At 39.9% G+C, this 22,007-nt stretch overlaps 1 protein-coding gene across 3 annotated transcripts in view; it reads left to right on the top strand.

Annotated features, from left to right (window-relative positions):
* LRRC3B (leucine rich repeat containing 3B) overlaps positions 1 to 22,007 on the top strand; it is an 88,713-nt gene that overhangs the window by 35,391 nt on the left and 31,315 nt on the right. The window contains exon 1 of one of the 3 annotated variants that reach the window (XM_034993521.1): positions 4,556 to 4,593. The exons of the other annotated variants lie outside the window; for them this stretch is intronic. The gene's annotated coding sequence lies outside the window, so the exon portion shown is untranslated. Of the gene's footprint in view, positions 1 to 4,555; positions 4,594 to 22,007 lie in introns of those variants that run through there. 3 annotated transcript variants of the gene reach the window in all.

The raw sequence follows: 22,007 nt of genomic DNA, 5'->3' as shown, positions 1-22,007 counted from the left end.
AAATATTGAAATAGATGCTTGCCGTCAACACACACCATGAGTAACTGTAAGCTCCTGAGGAAACAGCGTGAATCACCCCCATGTTTGAAATCCCCACCATTCAGGTATATAGTTGCCGCCCGATTGTTGCCTATTGAATTACATTCAATTTTAAAATACATTTTCTGGCCAAAAACAGAGTGACCAGTGGGCTGGTACAATAATAGTGACTGACTCCCCTGGGATATAACATGGGCTCTTACAATTCCCATTTCTCTCTTTGAGAGTAATTTATCCTGAATGATGACATTCCAACTTTCTTAGTTGCTAAATCATTTTTCTGAATTGACGGTATCAATTAAACAGACTCAGACTTTCTTTTCTGCATTGAGTATTGCCACAATTAGAGTGATTCATTAAGTTATTTTCCTTTTCCTCTTTTTTTTTCTTTTTTTCTTTTCGTGTTGGAATCTCTTCAAACTTCTTAATTCCAGCCAAGGCGTTCATGACGTTAGAGGTTGCTTTCTGAGCCGAGTTTCACAAGGGCTGATTGGCCTGGGCCTTTCATTCATCCTGGGCTTACCCAGCTATGAATCGCCGAGCAGCGTGGCTCTTCTAACCATGGAAGTGGGATGACTCACTCTTTTATGGTTCTGAGTTGTGGCAGGTGAGGCCGCATCTGCTTTTTCAAGCTTTAATAAGTAAATAACAAGAGACAGTAGTGCAAATCAGAGAGAAACTGACTGTCTTTAGTTCTAGAATGGTTGCTGACATGGATCCTAGTACTGACTATCAAATTCAGCCTAATCTTGACTTTACCTGCAGAGTGTCTATTCCTTGAATGGCCCCTCCAGTAAAAGAGAAAATTGCAAATAAAGGTCCTGCAGAGAGGCCACCCTGGGCTTCTCAAACTTTCACGTGCCTGGGAATTGCCTGGGATCATTTTAAAATGCAGAGTCTGAGGCAGTGGAAGTGCAGTGGGGTCTTTGGCATTTCTAACAAGCTATCACACTTTGAGGGGGATGGAGGAGTTGATGAGGCTGAGACGTTCTTACCAGGCCTTTTTTTGGGGGGGGCGGGGCAGGGCAGTGAAGGGGAAGGAATAAACATTTATTGAGCCTTTTCACTGACTGGCTGTAAGCTAGGAGCATCACATAGCACCTCATTAATACTTAATGCATGCACAACTATTATTATCTGTATCTTAAACCTCCTCAAATGAAGTTATGATAATTCCAAAAGCAAACTCTAAGCGTCAGCTTTTTCAAAGTATTTTGTTCATGTAGCACATTTCATTAGTTCATACAGTATGGCTATTTCCTCTGAATGTATTAAAATTTAAAGAGAATAATGGCCATTCATCAGAAATAGCTAGTGACAATGAGCTCTCCAAGGAATTTTTTGTTTCCAACACTCAATTTCTGGGAACTGAAATTCAGGGTGATTAAGACGGCCAAACTGGTAGGTGCTGCAAGGCCTCATTCTTTATATGAAATATTTTTAGATGATGTGGTCTCTGAAATAAGGAGTAATAACCAGGTTGCACTTGTGACAGTAGATAAAAAATTGCAATCAGGAGAAAAGTGGGATCTTTTATGTTTTCTTTTAATCTACAGTATTTTACAAAGTGCCTCTTCTGGGTCCGAATGAGTTTGCGTAATTCAGGCAGCTCCAGTTCTAAGACCGCGTCTACGCTAGCAGTGAACAGGAAGATAACAGATCCCATTCCATCTGAGCAGTACTATGAGCATGACTACAACCAATTACCCAACAGAAGGGATGAACAGGAGCAGGGGGATATCAGGATCATAGAGAATTGAGGAGCTGGCTTGCGATCAGATGCTAACTTGCTAATGATATTGCATAGTACGTTGGGAGTTTGGAGATATCCAGATATAAATATTAGAGACATAATTTCATAAAAACATTCTTATGTTTAAAAGGGGAGGCGGAACCAAATATCTGTACATAGTTAATGATAGTAGCCACCAGTATGGTGCTTACTGGGCGCCGGGCACTTTGCATGTATTAACTCATTTTATCCTCACGACAGCCCTGTCCTTGTCTCCACTTTATAGGTAAAGAAACTGAGTCACGGAGAGATTAAGTACCATCTCCAATTCAGCAGAGCTCAGATTTTGAATCTGAGCAGGCTGGCTGCCGAACTCTCTCTCTCATCATGCTTGTCCTGGGCTCATATACGGCAAGGACATGGGGGTTCAAGTTCAGATTCTGCCATTTGCACTTGTCCTTTGATAAGTCCTTTGGTCTGTCTGTATCAGTTCCATCATCTGTGAAATGGGCCTAATGAGGTTCTGCAATCTCCCAGGATTGTTGGGAAGTTGAGATAAGATAATGCATCAAAATCGTACAGATCATATACGACTATACAGGCAGTTCAAAGATTAGATGGACACATTCGAATTACCATTGGTATATTTTAAATACTATTGTGTGAAGACCCAACTTATGTTTCCTGAGTCTCTATTTTTATATTTTTGTTGCTTCCTCAGGAAGAACTAGTTTTGTCTGGACACTTAAACAGAAAACAACAAAAAAGAAATCTTTTTGGACTTGCTTTCTTTAGGTTTTCTGAAAACAGAATATTTTGCAGAGGCTAAAAACCAATAGAAACCCATGAGCTGATTTCATTCATTTCTATTTTGTGAAATATTATTCCCTGTAGGTTCTTCTCTGAAGTGTCAGCCCATCTGGATTGCAATGATTCTCCAAGGCCTCTAGAATTTAGCTCTTCATTTGGAAAGGTGTTTTGTGATGAAATCCATTTCACCATAGAATTTTGCACTCAGATTTAGTCCATGATTTTTCTTGTTGCCTTGTCTCGTGCCAGCATATTTTCTCATTCTGCAAAAGCCATCGCTTAGAGTTTTAATGCTCCAGCTGCACACATTTTTCTCCCTCTGAATTTTAGTAAGAGATATTGTAGGGCCCCCCCCCCATAATTGTATTACTATATCCCTCCTCCACCCAAGAATTCAGGGGACTTGAGAATCGAGATCACAGGGGCTTTGCTTGTGTTGCCGGGGCCAGGATTTCCATGTCTCTGGTTCCTGGATGAGTGTGACGGAAGTGCCTCCTAATTATTAAATTATAAAAATTATAGTTAGAGATTAATTTTCTTTTCTTTTTTTTTTCTTTTAGGTCAGAAAGCCACAGGAGTCAAGCAAGTGAATTTTAAACCAGGACGTTATTCTATTTCATTTAGTTTTGCCAGATCAGAATGTGTTTCCTTTTCGGCAGCAGGTCATAAGTATTTCAGAGTAAATGTTAGAGTTAGATACAATTAGCTCTCTTAAATAAATTAGCAGATTCGAGACAATGGAGTGAATTTTACGTGTGCAAGGAGGTAATATTTTAAAGCTGATTTAATCAAAGGAGAGCCATCAGACAATGACATCATCATTTTCTTTAACTGTAGCTTCTACGATAGGGTTCATTTAGATTTCTGAAGTGACAAGTATAAAAAACTTCAGTAGATAACATGTGTCTCTGCGTTCTCAAACATGGCTTGACTTCTCTGGTATTGTTCTAGAGCAAACATTGACAGAGAAAGATGGTCTGTGAGGACTACTGACTTACGCAGACAATATAAGATATGGTCAAAGATACAGTTGTCAGAGAGCACTCAGTTCAGATCCTGCTTTTTTTCATTTCTTAGCTGCATGGCCCTGAGTGAATTTATCTTATCTTGCCTAGGCTTCTGCCTCATCCTTACGTGGAGTGATAATAGTTTTCACCTCAGCAGTTATGGTGACAACTATGCCAATGTGTTGTGTGGAATACCATATATATTTATTTTATTTTATTTTTTTAAGATTTTATTTATTTATTTGACAGAGAGAGACACAGCGAGAGAGGGAACACAAGCAGGGGGAGTGGGAGAGGGAGAAGCAGGCTTCCCGCCGAGCAGGGAACCCGATGCGGGGCTCGATCCCAGGACCCTGGGATCACGACCTGAGCCGAAGGCAGACGCTTAACGACTGAGCCACCCAGGTGCCCCATATATATATATTTCTTAAGATTTTATTTATTTGGCAGAGAGAGACAGCAAGAGCAGGAACACAAGCAGGGGGAGTGAGAGAGGGAGAAGCAGGCTACCCGTGGAGCAGGCAGCCCGATGCGGGTCTCCATCCCAGGACCCTGGGATCATGACCTGAGTCGAAGGCAGACGCTTAACGACTGAGCCACCCAGGTGCCCCAGAATACCATATATTCCTTTAAAAAATAATAAAACTTGTCAAGGTAGAAGTTAATTTTGAGACAGTTTTATCTTTGGCTTGTTATTAATCCACGTGGGACCCTAATACCTGCCATAATTTGTCTTAGACATTTGAGCAATTTCAAAAACACCTTGAATGAATTATGAGTGCCTTTCAAACCAGTCCATAGAAATGCCGCCCCAGAAATGTGTGCCTCTTTAAGAGAAGTCCCCTCACTACACGACACACACACATGCACCACACGCACTAACATTGGCCTTAGTTTAGGGGAAGGTCTCCTGAGAAGAGAATACGAAGTGTTAGAACTTCAATTTGGAGCCAAAGGGTAATTCCTCTCAGAAGACCACATTTACTGCCTATAGAATCTGTGTAGGTATGTACAATTCATCCAAAGCACATTATTGTTTTTAATTCATGGGGTTAATACATGCTTATTTAAAGTAAATTGGGAAAATACTAACAAATAGGAGGATGAATAAATGCCGCTTAAAACCTCAATCCCCACACCCAAATATTATTAATATTTGGGTGGTTTTTCTGACTGTAGGTGTTTTGTGGTTGTTAGTTACTGTCATACTCTATAGGTAATTTTATATCCTCCCTTTCCATTATGTTCATTAAAAAAGCATTATTACAGTGTCTTTGCAAAGATTATTTTAATGGCTACGTATCATCACACTGAATGGATGTGCTGTCGATTGTCCAGCCACCTTACACTTTCCCAGTTCTTCGCTGTGATACTGACACTGCAGCATTTGTGACAATGGTCACGTGCATCCTGCATAGGCCACATCTGTCAAGTCCTTACAGTCGGGACTTGGTTCATGCTGCTGCTGTCAATGTCCCACGCTGTATTTCCTGATGTTCTTAGATTCCTCCAGCTCAAGATCAAAGTCCAAAGTCAGTCTCTGACATTTCTGTTTCTTTTAAAGCTAGATGGTCAGGAAAGTGCAGATAGGTCTGGAATGGAGAGAGGTTACTCCTCTTGCTCAGACAACCGTGTTCTCAGGGTTACAGGTTGTGATCTCTGTGACCCCTCAGAAACTTTTAGTAATTATCTGAGGATCCTGACACTCTTCTGAGAAATGCTGCTATCCTTAACCTGTCACCCTAGCATTCCATTACCTGTCCCAGGAAACCAGTTATAGTAGCTTCATTTTTTTTTAAAGATTTTATTCATTTATTTGAGAGAGAATGAGATAGAGAGAGCATGAGAGGAGGGAGGGTCAGCGGGAGAAGCAGACTCGCTGCCGAGCAGGGAGCCCCATGCGGGACTCGATCCCGGGACTCCAGGACCATGACCTGAGCCGAAGGCAGTCGCTTAACCAACTGAGCCACCCAGGCGCCCCTATAGTAGCTTCATTTTTACAGGAATATGAATTTCAGAACTTCTAGCCAAACCCCTTCTTTTTCCTTCTCTTGAGTTAGATAATTTAAGTAATTTCTTCTAATTAAAGCTAGCCTGCCTTATCTTTTTTTTTCCCCTTGATCATTATAGTCAATTTAATTAATTACTGTCCTTAAATTCTCTGTCATGCCCTACCTGTGCTCTACATTTGGGGATTTAGGGAGTTTAATACAAGAAAACTTCTTGTTTGCTAAGACTGATACTCATCTGATCCACGTGGTACAGCACACCAGTCACTGAAATATTGAATGCATTCGTACTGAGTAATAGATAGGTTCTACCGCTCTGTCCCCTGAAAGGGCCCCCTCTCACTCCTTAACTTTCTCTGCCTCCCACTCTACCCTGGCAGCCCCAGCCCCTCCTCTGAAATCTCTGTGCCATGTAGCTTCTCATCTCTTCTGTAGCTATGGCATTGTTTCTGCTTATGTTTTAAGACAGACAGACAGACAGATACCTTTGCTTTATTCAAATTGGGATTGGAGTCTTTACGAATTTCCTGGAAAGAATGCAGCTACTTCGGTGGTAGGGATAGCACTTGATTCCCACCACTGCCTCTCGCTCTCACCGACCCAGACTGCTTCTTAAAGAAAGCCTTTTGTCAGGTTGATGGTGGGATGATGAAGCCGACTGACATCTCCGTATTTCTACGAAAGCCTGAAACTGGTCTTTCCTATTGCTATTTCTTTCATTTTGCATACCACGGAGTTGAAGTCAAAGGGAGCAGAAAGGAAGGACAGGTGTGAATCTATGCATCTGTGTTACCAAGGGGGCCTTTCTAAGAGCCCCGACACTTGGGCAGAAGGGGAGATGCGTTCTTGTGCTGGCTTTGCTGTTCCATCACTTTTGCTCCCAATGCATCATGTGCAAGAGTCCTGGATTACTCTGTAGGCCCTCCCAGGTACAATGGCATCAGTAAAAATGTCTTCCAAGTCTATTCTACAGACTTCTCCCCTTCTGCAGGCAGCAAGTTCTGGCTTTGAGAAAACGGGCACATGTAATGGTAATATTTATGTACCAGAGTTAGGTGTTATGTTTGCTTCTGTCCAAGTAGTAATTTGTGGAATTCATTTTGCAGATTGCCTTGATGACAACTCACATTGATTATGTTTTTGCTGCCCACAGCCAAACACACACACATACATCTTCATTTTACTGTTGGTTCTCTAGGAAACTTTTGCTCTATGTCTAATTCTCTCCAGACTTAGAATTTTATTAATTACTTAAGAAATCCTGGGTAATTTCATAAACTTCCCATTTAAGTAATCATGCCTAAATTGCATTTAACTGAAAGTGCTGTGTATTAATTGTGTCTGGTGTTTTTGTTGATTAGGCAATTCTGTATCTGTGCTAATCAGAGTTGCCTTGTGTCTGTCGACACTGATGAAGTCTTCCGTCAATTGTGTTGATTTAAAATATTAGTTGTATCTTGCTTTCCCAAGGTAGGGGAGCAGTTCTGAGCATGACTGTTTTAGTCCTCACTCTGAACTGACAAAATGGAAATGATTATGACTTGAAGTTAATTGCATCACTTAAGCCAGAAACCTGGATTTGTCCTTGCCTAGTTCCTCCCCGTCATGCAGTACAACATTTATGCAGTCAAAATCTTGCCAATTTCACTCCCTAAATATTTCTTGGGTTACATATTCTCCTCTAGCTCAGACCCCTGGTATGTCTTGCTTGGGCTATCTCTGCAGTCTTTGACTTGGTCTCCTGATGATGAAATGGCCCCTCTTAATTCAGCCAGAAGGATCGTTCTATGCACTTCTGAACAAATTACTCTCATGCTTAAAAGCTATCAGCAGATACCCACCATTTACAGAAAAAGGCCATGCTACTTTGCAGGGCATGGAAATCTTTCTGTACTTTCCTGTTTTTTTCAGCTTCATCACCTGCACCTTTCCAATTTGAACTTGATACCACACGAACACCAAATTATGTGCTTTTTTCTCTGTTGCTCATTTTCATGTTTTGGTTTGGGCTGGAATATTTTGTTCACTTTCCATATCCTGACTCATGAGTCCTCATCCACACTTCAGCAGTGAGCTTGACCTATTGCCTCTTTCAGGAATTTTGGGGAAAATGTTTTCCTAGCACTGTTGAATTTCAGTATTGATCTATTGACGGTATCCATTCATGTGTCTGTTCCTCACTACTACTGCCACTAGGCTTAAGTTCTCTGAAGGCAGAAAGGGCCCTACTCATCTTGTTATCCCTAGCCTCTAGGACAGCATCTAGAGTCTAGTAGTAATTGACAATGTCATGCCAGGCCACCAGATAGAACCAATGAAGTGGAGGTTTTTTTGTTGTTTTTGTTTTCACTATAGGACATATTTTTGTATAGTTCCCTAGAATCAGACTCTGAGCTGAAGGCTCATGTGAAAATGATTTATTTGGAACTGGTCCTAGAAAAAACTAGTAAAGGAGTAGGGCAGTGAGGCAGGGAAGTGAAGGAAGGATGGGAGTGCTATCAAGAGAGTCTCAGTTCTGCAGGGGAGTTCTAGAGACAGTTCGGGTCCCACTTTCGATTTGTCCCCACCAGGGTGGGGTTATTGGATATATTCACATCTATCAACATTGGCCAAAGATCACCTCTCCCCCAAAATATAAACTCCCGGTCACTTGGTTTTCAATGTATATAATTAGGTCAGTGGAGCTCAAAACTGCACGTGTCAGAATCACCTAGAAGGCTTATTAAAATACAGATTGTTGAGCCCTCGCCCCAGAGTTGCTGATTCAGTGGATCTGTGGTTGGGCTTAAGAACTTGCAGTTCCAACAAGTTACCAAGTGATGCTGATGCTCCTGATTTGCAGATCATACTTTGAGAAGGACTGATTTATGCAAAGTGAGTTACAGTGGCCTGAGGCCTGAGGGTCATCCTACAATAAAGTCATGAGTACAGGCTGCCAGGAATGAAAACACACCAGAATTATCAAGGGATCCAAGGGAATAAGGATAGAACATCAACAGCAGCTGCTTCCAGGGATTGGGTCCTGACTAACGCCCAAGACGATTTGAGCTTTCCAGAGCAGAGTGCTGCTGGCCCCATTTCTACTCCAAGGCCAGATCCCAATTTGAAGGACTGGTTATGTGAGTATTTAACTTCTAAATCAAATTTCACTTTGCTGTAATTGAAGATCACACTTACTAAACTATTTCTTCATATCATCTTTGGTTCTCTTGTCCTCCTCATTAAAATCTGCTAAAAGTACTTCCTGGAATCACCACTGGACATTGTCTTGTTGACATGTCTTTCTTCCCAGCTGACTTCTTTGTGTGTTCTCTTTTATTATAATTTACCAAAACAAACGTCAAAATGTTATCTAATCAGAAAAGAGTAGAGTGTAGTAATATAGAAAAGAGTTAAGGCAACAAACTAAAAATACAGTGTAAGAAAAAGATGTAGTGTAAGAAATGAATAACCAGACACTAAAATAGGCTAAATCAGCAAGAAATGACCTAGACTTAAAAAAAAAAAAGAAATTAGTTGTTGGCTTGCCAGATGCTCTTTAGAAATAAGTGGAATTTTGGCAATTGTGGGAATTTTGGTCAAAGCTTAGGTATGATTTTATTTTACTAAAAGAAGATTTCCTTCACTGTTTTTTATCCTGGTTGTTTGAAAGAGTTCATGGAGCTCCCGGAGGCATCTGATGTTCACAAGAGTAGCTCATGATGTACTGGAAAATCTGTCTAACTTGGTGCTTTGAAATAAATATGAGAGAGCTAAACGTTTGGTTTTGTAATTAAATCTGACATCATGCTGGAATCTTTGCAAAGGTAATAAATCACTCAGGAATCATGAAATGGTCCTTTCACTGTACTCTTTGTTTATTAATTTAAATCAATTTAACAGAAACATACTGAGAACCTACTCTGTTTAAAACCTGGGGAGGAAGGGGAGGGGGAGAACCATGGAGAAGGAGGAACTTTGCCCTTACAAAGCTTACTGTCAGATGCCTTTTTGAGAGCGCTTAGTATGATTTGGATCCTAAATTTAGTCATATGTGTAAAACTTACAAAGACTACAAAGAAAAAAGACTTCAGGGAAGAAAGAAGTATAAGAGGAAAAACCTATGACAAATAGGTAATTGCTGGTAAAGAAAATGACAGAAAAACATAGCCATCTTCAAATTTATTTAAGTTTATGATAAGAGAATAATTTTTTCAGGTATGCCAAGACAGAAGAAGTGCTTGTCAAAGAATTTGTCTGTAATGAAAAGGTTGATGGGATTTTAAGGGTTTCCCTGGAAGGAAGGATATTACTACTTATTGTATTCCTTCTACAACTCCATGGTTTTATACCAATTATCACAACCAATCCACCAGACTATTGAGCAATAGGTATTGCCGTTTTTTGAGTGAAAATTTTAAAATTTAGAATGATTTTAGATGAACAAAAAAAGTAAAGATAGAACAGAGAGTTCCTGTATACATACCCTCACTCACTTTCCCCTATTGTTCACATCTTCTGTTACTCTGCTTTATTTGTGACAATGAAAATTCCAATATTGGCACATCACTATCAGCCAAACTCTGGACTTGTATTGGATGTCACCACAGTACTTTTCTTTTCCAGGATCCAATCCAAGATCCACACTACCCTTATCAACTCCTCTGGTCCATGACAGTTTCTCAATCCTTCCTTGTTTTTCATGATCCTGACAGTTTTGAAGAGTACTGGTGAGGTATTTTGTGAAATTGAAATTGCTATTTTTTAATAGAAGCTTATCAACTGTAACATTTTCATTAAAGATAGAGATTTGGGCTGAAAAGAAAGGTATCAGTAATAACTTTTGCCAGCAACAACATTAAAAACTAAGAATGAACTGTTTTGTAGCAATGCTTGGGCTCCTTGAATTCTAGGAATGCTCCCTCTGTGATTTTTTCACTGTTACTAAAGGCCCCTTTTTGAGAAAAAGAAACACACCTTAGTTTAGACCAGTATACCCAATCCCATGGCCTTTCAGCTCCTGGGAGATTTGATGAGGATGCTAACCTTTTAAGTGAATTCTTAGGGATCACTAACACTTGATAATAACTAACTGAACCTAGTGCGTTATTAAGTTTATTAAGAGTCCTAATTCTGCATTCTGCTAAAATGTCTGGTTGTCATACAAAGCTTCATATATCCTTTAAGATTAGGTTGGGCTGTAAGGACAGAGATTTGGGAAAAAAAAAAATGGCCAGTAAATATAGAGACTTAAAGAAGGCAAACATTTATTATTTTCTCACCTAGAAACAACTCAGAGTAGACAATCCAAAACTGGAATCAGAGCTATAGAGATTATTCACTCAGGGACATAGGCCTCCTTCGGCTCACTGTTCTGTTATCCCTAGAGTGTGGTCCCATTCTTCTGGTCCAGAAGGGTTGGTAAAACTCTGTTCATCACATCCACATTGCATGCAATAGGATAGAGCAAGAAAAGAGTGTGCCTTCTCCCTTATAAGAAGATTTCTGGAAGTACCACACAATGTTTCCTCTTTATAGCTCCTTGACCACATGAATACTCCTAACTACAAAGGAGGTCGGTGATATGATTTTTTATTGTAGGTGGTCATGTACCTAGCAGAAATTGAATATCTCTTCAAAGAAGAAGGTGACACTGGAAATTGGGAAATAAATAGTGGCCAACGCCACACTTGGCAATGTTGTACAATCCCTCCTGCATACGTAGACACAGATCACTGAGTTACTAACAATTTTCAGTACGCCATCAATGGTTGAGTTTTTAGACTCAACATTGGACCTATCATTAATTTTTGCATAAACAGTATTTTGGACCTGTATTTTTCAAATAACTAGATGATGGGGACATATCTGGATTGCAGTGAAATCTTAAAGAAAATGGATTTGCTTAATCTATTTTAGGAATGCGTAGAATAGTGGAGCTGTCTTTTTCCCTCCATAAATGAGTTGGAGAGCCTTCGTTCCAGAGGATGTGCCCTGGGAAATGACTAAACTCTTTCAAGAAGTAGCAAGCAAGATGGCTCTAGAAGACCATGACCAAGCCAAAGTTGGTTACTTAACAGAGTGGTTAGGCATTAAGCTAGAGAGGTTAAGGGGGCAGGATCAGAAAACTCTGAGGACTTTGAAATTTTCCTCTAGGTCAATGGGGCAGCCATTGAAGGATGTAAGCAGAAGCATGACAGAATTATTTTTGTGCTGAAGATGCAGTTGTTCTTGCCAGAAACTCATTTTTTGTGGGGTATGTCATGGTAGTAGAATACACATTTTTTTTAAAGATTCTATTTGTTTATTTGACAGAGAGAGACACAGCGAGAGAGAGAGCACAAGCAGGGGGAGTGGGAGAGGGAGAAGCCGGCTTCCCACTGAGCCGGGAGCCCCGACGGAGCTCCATCCCAGGACCCTGGGATCATGACCTGAGCCAAAGGCAGACACTTGACAACTGAGCCACCCAGGCGCCCCAGAATGCACATTTTCATTCTCATAGTTTCCCACGTTGCTTTGCAGGACTGGGTCCCCAGGAGAAAGTAGGAGCAGCTATTAGGGACATTTTCCAAGAATCTGGGCTTTTAAGTTTACAGAGGACAGCTAGGGCCTTCCTGATGTCATGGCATGGGGACCTTTTGTTAAGTTTTTTTGTTTTTGTTTTTACTACAAAAGGGATAAATAATTACTGTTGAAAATTTGGAAAATACAGAAAAGCAAATAAACCTCCCTAAACTATTGTAGCCAGCAATGAATACTGTTACCATTTTAGTGTATGATACTCTGGCTCTTTTTCAATGCAGATAGACTGCAAATTTTTGCAGGATTTAGAATGCCTTCTAAAAGTCTATTTTTAGTCCATGGAGTCTTTAGTAGAAGAGAAAGGGTTTAGTAGTTCCCATCTGGCAGCTGAGGAATCCTGGGGAGACACGAATTACTCATAAGGGTCCTCAGATCTGCATGCTTATCAAACATTGACTGTAGATTGAACAAATTAATATGTCACACACACATGTTCAACCATTGGGTAAACATACAAAGATGCTATTCACTGAGATTAATAAATGCAAATTCATTCAAAAGCACTACTGAATTTAGAGTAGCTTACTGTCATTAGTTATTTTTTCAGTCAATGAATATTAAATAAATTCAACTATCTTATAGTAGGCCCACAGATGTACTGAAGTTCCAAAGCGGTCCTTGTGCTCGTGTTGAGGGATGAGTGGTTTGTTGGAGCTATTGTTGTTTCCACCATGTCATACTTCAGTCCATGCCAGTCACATGCTTCCAGAACACTTCCTTTGCCTTTACTTTTCTTACTTTGAAACAAATTGCTCACATTGTTGGAAGGTCCTTCTTCCTTAGTTGCATTAACAAACCTGTACTGGCTTAGCTAGAAGATAAAAGATTTGATTGTTGAAGCAAAAATACTGTTGAAATGTACCAACATTTGTAAAACAAGGAGACGATTTTTTCTCTTTTAACCCTGATGACCCCAAGAGTCATGAACCCCAAACTTCACTAATTGCTTGATTCTCATTCCTTAAGATTGACTCTCTTAGTGAAATCTGTCCTATTTGAAAAGAGTAAACCAATAATTTGGAAAATAAAGGAGGTTTCTTATTTGCCATTCTGAGGAAAAAACTATTTCACACTTCATTACTTTTCTCTCGGCAAAGTTGAATCTTAAAGTCCTACGGTTGCTGGTGAAAGGTGATTTCTTGGATTTTCCATAAGCAGGATGTGTTAACAGATGCCCTTTCCAAGCCAATTATTTTAGTTTTGTTTTGTTTGTTTGGGTTCAGTTCTGTTACTTGGGGGTGCACACTGGCTCCCAGGCAAAAGATCAAGTCCTCCTCACCCATTCCAGTGCATTCCAAATGTAATCACATTTCCCAGAGCTTAATAAAATGCTTTGACCCCTCTCCATCCTACTTAGCCTTCTCTTTTTAGGTGGTTTGAATTAATATTCCAGTCCCTGATTGAGTTTGCCATCAGTTTAGCACTTCATTCTAATCATTTCTCTCCTTTCTCCTTTCATTTTTATCTGTGGATGTTGTTAATTAATCTATTTCTTTCATCACAGGAGACGTGAGTGTGGTTTAGGAAAGGAGCTACATGCTCAGTTCTGAAGAGAAATCATTTCTTCACTTTGCCTTTCACAAGTGAGAGATGTGGAGCAGTCTTCTAGAATATGGAGAGACACATTAGTGCTGTGTTTCTCAAAATAACCAAAGGGATTTAGTCTGGAGTCCTGTCCCTTACCTCCCACCCCACTGCTTGATAAAAGGTCATGGTGGGCAATACAGGGGAATGTTCATTGTATTATTATTCCGGAGGCTTGAATTCTTGTTCACTATGCCACTCAGATCCTTGGGCAAATTATTTCTTCTTTTTGAGCTTTGGGCCTTTTAATCTATCAAATAAAGGTCCTGCTATTCCAAGGTTTTCTGGGAATCCTATGAAATATCACATGTGCTATAAAAATATCAGGAATCAAAGGTTTTATTAACAAGCTGAAGGCAAAAGTCATTTGTTTCTTATTTGTTTATTGCATCCAAAGAGACAATAAGCCTGGGTATGAATTTCCAGTCCTACTTATGTGTCACCTTGAGCAAGTTACTTGACCACTTTGTGTCTCAGTTTCCGCAAGCATAAAATAGAGTTAATCATAACTACTACCTCATTAGATTAGGCAACTGGAAAGCAATAATTCACAGAAAGAGCTCAGTGTGGTACTGGGCACATCATAAACCTCAGTAACCATTAATGTCTTTATCAGCACATGCAAAGAACTAGCAAGGAGAATTCTGATATTTTAGTTCTTTCATTCAGGGTGTGTTCATCACATCCTATGCCAGGGGCATCATAGTGACTCTGCATTGAGAGAGGTGAACAGAGTCCTTTTCTCATGTAACTTACAGAAAGAATATCTCTCTTTAAAGGACCAAAACTAGCTCCATTTTACTGACAAAGGAAACTGATGCTCAGAGATGTGAAGCAGATTATTTTAACCAGGACCATTGTCTAGGTCTTCAGACTGTGTCCTAGAATTCTTTCTTCTGTATTTGCAAACTTGAGCTTGACATCCTTCCTTAACAGAAAACTCTCCCAGAAAGGCCAAGATAATAAACGTTGTAGATTTTAAACACAAGATCTGTTTTGTTGCTAGAAGATTGAAAAGCCACTGCAATAACAATGATTCATTGTTAAACTCATTTTATAGACTTCTCAAACACATGGTGTTCTGTGCACACCCCCTCCCCGCAGCTCTAAGCTTCAACCAGTTGAAAGAAATTGCTGTCCAGTAACTGGGGTGTTCATCCCCCGAAAAAAACCTTTGCTTTCTGGTTACACAACTGTGTATATATATTTTTGGATTTACAGGAAAAATATTGAATATAAAAATATCCAATATATACATACACATTGATATGGCAATGTCAGTCTTTTTAAATGGAATCCTTAAATTTAAAATTGAGTAAGTTTTTTGGAAGACAAAATGCATTTGGAAGAGAGTATTCTTGATTTTTCAAAGGGCAAAGCTGAAGATATATCAAGGAAGAGGGAACACAGCTTTTAATTATATGATATCCCGGCAATCACAGTCAGTAATTTTGAGGGAGAAAGGTGGTGATAAGTCCGTTGTAACACGCCATGCAGTTGTCAGCCTGATTTCTTCTTTTCATTGTTCAGTCACAAGGTGAGTTCTTAGCTGTTCAATAAAAGTTGTGATACAAGCATATGGAATGTCTTCCCATAATGTCCAGTTAACTGTAAAGAATAAAAAAAAAAGAAGACCTGGGTGGCTCAATTGGTTAAACATCTGCCTTCGGCTCAGGTCATGATCCTAGAGCTCTAGGTCGGGCTCCCTGCTCAGTGGAGAGTCTAATTCTCCCTCTGCCTCTCACTCCACTTGTGCTCTCTCTCTCTCTCTCTCTCGCTCTCTCAAATAAATAAATAAAATCTTAAAAAAGAAGAAGAAGAAGACCCTTCACTTGGGTGGTTACATTGGGAAGACGACCTGCCTTTTGAAAAAGAACATTAGATTTACTATGCGTTTCCTGGATGGGCAGCTCATACTGAGTCTCTGCTCCCAGCCTCCAACCTGGTCAGCCTGGTATTAACATTTTTATTATTAGACATAAAATCTCAAATTGATTATCCATTATCTCAAAATCAGATTATCTGATGTATCAGAGGCTAAAACCTTAGCCTTCAAATTACAATCACAGCACTCGTAGCTACTTAAGATTTTTGCATTCGACATATTTGATATTTTCTCCTTTTTCATGTCTTTGAAATCAATCCATTTTGAGTAGAATATATCCAAATCTTTTTTGAACATCTTAATTCAGAAAAAACTTCATAGCATACTATTTTTAGGGGCCACTCTTTGGAAAGTTAACAATATTCTTTATCATTTTTCACCACAGTACCTCTACAAGATGACTGTGAGGAACAGCAAGGCTGCACATGAAATGAGAATACTGTGTGGCAGCCTAGGTTTACTCACTGTTCTAACGTTTCACTCCACTTGCCCAGCTTTGTAGCATTTGGAATTCCAGTTCTAGCTTCAGCAAATGCAAACTTTGCCACATGAAATGAATCTTAGAGATCGCTCTTGAATAGCCCAAAAGAAGGTCTGTTGCAGTGGTGAGTAGTATTTTTTGTGCAAATGTCAAATCAAGAAAAATCAAAGTGTTCATAGATTGCTTTTTTAAAATAGAAATCATATCCTTAAAAAATCAGAACATGCAGTATCTAAAACTGAGTTTATGCAGTCTTTTATTTCTCTTATGCTAAGGTTTTCATTTCAAGCAGCAACTGTAGTGCTGCATCTTTAGATATCTTTTGTGTGAGATGAAAACCCAATGATATTGAAGGGGTTATTACAAAATATGTAGGTAAGGAGAGAAAAATGGCACCAGAGTTGAGCTGCAGTACAATGAAAATGTACTTCTATTAAAGTTTTCTCAGCTGTGTAGGGAGATTTTGAGGGAGAGTCTTAGAAAATGGGACAGTGCAAGGGGGATAGGGGTTGGATAGAGACACTTACTAGTGAGGGCTTGCTAGTTCCACACCTATTGCATGTAATCCAGACAGAAGAGAATTCCAGTGAAGCTAGTCCCCTGGCACAGGATGGGGTAAAAGCCATGCCCTCAATCTTGCTTCCTGGCTTGGGTCTCTCTGGCTGCTTTGCCTTCTACTGTGTCTATGACGTAGAAGAAGATACCTGCATAGGTAGATAGATACCATACAGGTAGGAAGTTGAGCCATTTTATTAAAATAAAAGAGAAACATTCAGCTATAGCACATTCCTGAAAATGAACCGTGGATTATGCACCACATTGGAGAGCTGGTAGGCTGCAGGAGACCCAATCTCATCTTCTGGCCTCCTGGAGATTATAAATAACAAACAATAAATAAGTAACAAAGAAATAAATAGGTTTGCTGCTGATGAGATTTTGGACTGAGTTAATCCCGTGATTTAATAGAAGTCATTTAAACCTCCTGAATTTCTGAAACAAGTATACTCTGCATTTTACAAGATAGGTTTGTGTTGGGGTAGTTTGTGGATTCATGATGGAGCACTATTAGAAATATGGCTATGGGGCACCTGGGTGGCTCAGTTGGTTAAGCATCTGGCTCTTGATTTCAGCTCCGGTCATGATCTCATGGTCACGGGATCGAGCCCCGCGTTGGGCTCAATGATCAGCACAGAGTCTGCTTGAGATTCTCTCTCTTCCTCTCCCTCTGCCTCTCCCCCTGCTTGATCTCTCTCTAAATAAGTAAATAAATAAAATCCTTAAAAAAAATAAATAATATGGCTGTGACTTTCACCATCTCCCAAAGTTAACTCATGGAGGATATTTTTGAAGCCTGTGGGAGGTTGCACCATCCAATTCAACAGGCTAACTATGAATATTTGGTAAATATATTTTGTCATACTGTCATAGGACAAAAGCAAACATGTTTATTCATGAATGTGAAAAATATTAAGATGAAATTAAATGGACTGAATTAAAATGTAGGCTTTTGACTAATTTAGCCAGATCAAAATAACAAAAGTAAAATGTTGCAATTATGCAAATGTGACAGTACTTGACTTCTATTCCTGTTTTCTTATTTAAAAAAAAAGAAGATGGGGCACCTGGCTGGCTTAGCTGGTAGAGTGTACGACTCTTGATCTTGGGATTGTGAATGTGAGTCCTGCATTGGGTGTAGAGATAATTAAAAAAAAAAAAAAAAAGATGCTCTTTAAAATTTCCAAATGAATTATATATTTAAAAACAAGTTTTTTCAGATAGTCAAAGCATTTTATCAGTTACTTCAGAAATTGTTACTGTTAAAATGTAGGTTCTCTGTGGAAGCAGAGCCCATGTTCTTGTTTTAGTCCCTAGAACCTAGGGCAGGGTTTGCCAGTCATTAATTGCACAGTTGACCCTTGAACAACATGGATTTGAACTGCACAGGTCCACTTATATGTGGATTTTTTTTCGATAAATATCGTACAGTACTGTAAATGTACTTTTTCTTCCTTATGATTTTCTTAGCATTTTTTTCTCTAACTTTGTTATAAGAATTCAGTGTATAATACATAGAACATACAAAATATGTTTATCAACTGTTTATATTCTCAGTGAAGGTTTTGGTCAACATTAGGCTATTCATAAAGTTTTTGAGGAGTCAAAAGCTACACACAGATTTTCAACTGTGGGGGGTTTGGTACCCCTAAACCCTGTGTTGTTCAAGGGTCACCTGTATATAACAAATAGTTTTAGATGATTAAACGGATTATGAGTACCTATGAGATCTCACAACCTGAAAGTCCCACAGGTACATCAAACTGAGCATTCCTAGAAAGGAGTTCAAACTTGCCCCTTCCTTATCTGCTCCAACCTACAAACTACTCCTCTCATATTTTCTTTCTCAGTGAAAAGTCACCAGGTTTGACCTGTCAACATGTTTCACACCCTATTCATCATCCCTCCTGGTTGTCTCTCAAATAGGATGTGCTTAAATATAATCTAAAATGAATTTAACATCATTTTATATTGGGCTATTGTGTTGACACTCCATGCCTTGACTTGAAGTAATTGGAAACACCCTGGGGTATCACAAGCAGAAAACCCAAGAAATCCTTCTCTTGATGTTTTCTAATCTTTGACGTATGTTTTCTCTATACTCTCATAAAATGTCTTCCCTATGAGTTTTCCCCCACCTAATTTCTATTGCATATAGGAAGATACCTGTGTATGTAGATAGATACCATACAGGTAGGAACGTATGTCATTTTCTTAAAATAAAATGGAGACATTCGGGAATAGCATGTAAATACAACCAGTGATTTTTTTTTAATTAACATATAATGTATTGTTTGTTTCAGGGGTACAGGTCTGTGACTCATCAGTCTTACACAATTCACAGCGCTCACCATAGCACATACCCAACTGCTGATTCTTAAAATCAGATCTGCAATGCAAGTGCCTGTGATACCCCAGTCAGATGATTTGCAACAGAGTTGTGAGTCAGCCCTATGTCAGCTCTGGGTCTCAGCAGTGGCTCTAGGTGCCGCAGCCCCCTTCCTGCAGAGCTAGCTACCTTCAGCCAGATGCACACCCTGCCAACTACCTACTGTCTTCCTGGAGTTCTGGGGGGAGAGAGAGTCAGAAAAGCGGCTAGTGGCATAGAAACAATTAATTCTCAGCTTCTTTCAGTTTGCCCAGAATATTCCAAGCTGTGTGAAGAAGCCCTAGTGGGTGTCATTTCCATTTCTACCAAATAGTATGTGAAACTGGGGGTTTGATAGTATTGATAGAAATGAGCTAATTGAAATAACTGGTTTTCCTTGCAGTGTTGAATATATCTAGAGAGAGACATACTTGGATTGACAAACTGTGTCAATTAATCATTACGTATAAAATATAGTTAAAGGAAAATTGTTTTCATTTTTTCTGCATTTTAAATGTGAAAATATAATTATATTTTTTTAAAATAGAGTGCAGTGGTATAAAATGATTTAATGGTTGTTTCTTAGGAAAGAATAGCTCTTATTCTAAAATGTTTTCCTTTCTATTTTGGTGGTGAACATGTCACTTCTTTTATGAAATAATGGTGGTAGCTGGCAAGATAAAATGTGGAAGCACTATATCAATCCTTGGTTTATTTCATGTTTATATTTTGCACATCCATGAGCACTGGTCTAGAAGCATGGTTTTGGAAGGTGGGAATCTTGGCTTCATTGCAGGCACTGAGTGGATGGGCATATAAAATGGAGATGTTTGGGCTTCAGAATCCCAGCCTAAAGTAGAACTTGGGTGGGGTGTCATGGTAGAATGAAAAGGGCACTAGTCTAGGGGTCAGAGAGTAGGCTTCTCAGTCTAGCTCCATCACTGACTAGTCGTGAAGATGAGTCATTAATCTCATCTGCAGAATGAAGATAAAAACTATGTCTACTTTACTCACAGGGATGTTGAACAATCAAAGAAAATAATGTGCATGAAGCACTTTGAAAATTGTGTAGGACTGTGCAATAATAAGGCATCACACAAGGAAGCCATATTTTCCTCTGCGGAAGTAGGAATGTGAATAGGTTGATTTTGAGACTACTTAACCCCCAGTGCTCTGTTCTGCAGAGACTGCACTTCCCATAAGCTTCCACATGAAGGCAAATATGAGGGAGGTTTGGCCAGTGATGGGCAATGGTCACAATGGTGGGGGGTGGTTGGGGTTGGTAATGGGCCTATCATGGAGCTAACACTACTGCCAGGAGACGGGCTCCTCCACCGTGATCCTGGCCCATTCTGGAGGAGCTAGTGGGTTTGTACGTGAAGAAGGGATGGTCTGTGTGAGTCAAAGCAGATTGGGTAGTGGGCCAGTTGGTTGAGGAACACGGAAGCATCCCTGTGCCAATGCCATAAAAATGTGGAGGTTATTTAGAGCATGTAAGGACAGTAGTGCTATAATTCCAGAGAAACACAGGTGCACATGTAACACATTCTCATTGTTAGCCAAAATTGAGCTACCAAGGTGGTAAATGGCCAGATGAGGATTTTTGAAAAATGTTTTAGGGACATACAAAGGCACCAGAGAGAGCTTCTTGATGAAACTTGTGAACGTCTGGCAGAAGTAGGGATGTTTGGTCAGTGTTGGTGTCTGAGGAACCAGATTTTGCACCTAAGAGCCAGGGAACCCTCAAAGCTACATGCCAATCATGGTGCTGATCTTGAAGCTTATTCTGGAAGAAAGGTTGGAAAATCAGAGAACATAAAATCATAAGGTCACAGAACCAGAGATAAAAAAAATGACTTTGAAGGTCATCTGATACCCAATTCACATTCTGTTGAAGGTTACTATGAAAGTCTTTGAGATAAGGAGAGGAGACGACCTTCCTGGGAGGAATTTCTTTCGTAAGTTCTGCCTCTGAGAGAAATGTGTATTTTTCACCGTCTCCCATTAGAAACAATGGGAAATCTGGAATTCTCTAAAAAGCTCAGATCTTCCAGGAATATTTGGGTGGGCTTTCTGCTGACAATATGTCTGTTATCCTACAGCAAATCAAAATAGATATGGCAAGGAAAGATCTTTATCAATATGGCATAGCATAGGATTATTTGCTTCAGGGGAGCCCAAATTGGGGCAATCAGAACCTTTCACTCACTTATTCATTCAGTTTTTGACCCAGTCATCAAATACTTAAACAAGGAGGTACAAAACCCTTAGGGATGGACAATCTGTGGCGTTGTAGGTGTTTCTGCAGGAGAGGTCATGGCCAGTGGCCTTGGTGTGATCACAACCAGCCGAGTAATCTCTTCAATGTATAAACCAGACAATCTTGCTTCTCTACTCACAATCCTCCAGTGGCTTCTCATCACGCTTAAAATAAAATCTAACCCCCCCCCCCACTGCGGTCTTTGAAGACCTCCAGGGTCTGGCCCCTGCTGACCTCTCCAAACCTATTTCTATCACTGTGCCCCTATTCACTTTGCTTCAGCTAGGCTAGACTTTTCACTCTTCCTCAAAGAAGCTGAGGATATCTCAGGGTCTTGGCACATGCTGTTCCTTCTGCCTGGAACACTGTTCCCCCACTCTCTTCAGAGATGGGTTTCCTTACTTCAGTCAGTTCTTTGCTCCAAAGTTACCTCCTTGGAGAGGCTTCTCCCAACCCCTATCTAAAATAGCACCATCCCACCGCAACATGCTTCTCTTATCCTGCTTTATTATTACTCCCTAGTCACTTGCTGCATGAAATGGTTTATTTACTTGTTTGCCTCCTGTCCATCTTACTCTCCTCCGCCCTCGCTGAAGCTTTATGAAGGCAGGGACCTGGTCGGCTGTGTGCACTGCTGTACCCTCAATGCGGGCAGGGACAGTGCCTGGCACCTAGGAGGCTCCTAAGAAAAGAGGAGCTTTGTTGCTTTGTTGAGT

This window comes from Mirounga leonina, unplaced genomic scaffold, assembly GCF_011800145.1.
Source record: "Mirounga leonina isolate KUSES-001 unplaced genomic scaffold, KU_Mleo_1.0 Mir_115, whole genome shotgun sequence".
Taxonomy (NCBI): Eukaryota; Metazoa; Chordata; class Mammalia; order Carnivora; family Phocidae; genus Mirounga; species Mirounga leonina.
The sequence above is the reverse complement of the archived record's forward strand: the minus strand, read 5'-3'. Positions and strand labels throughout refer to the sequence as shown.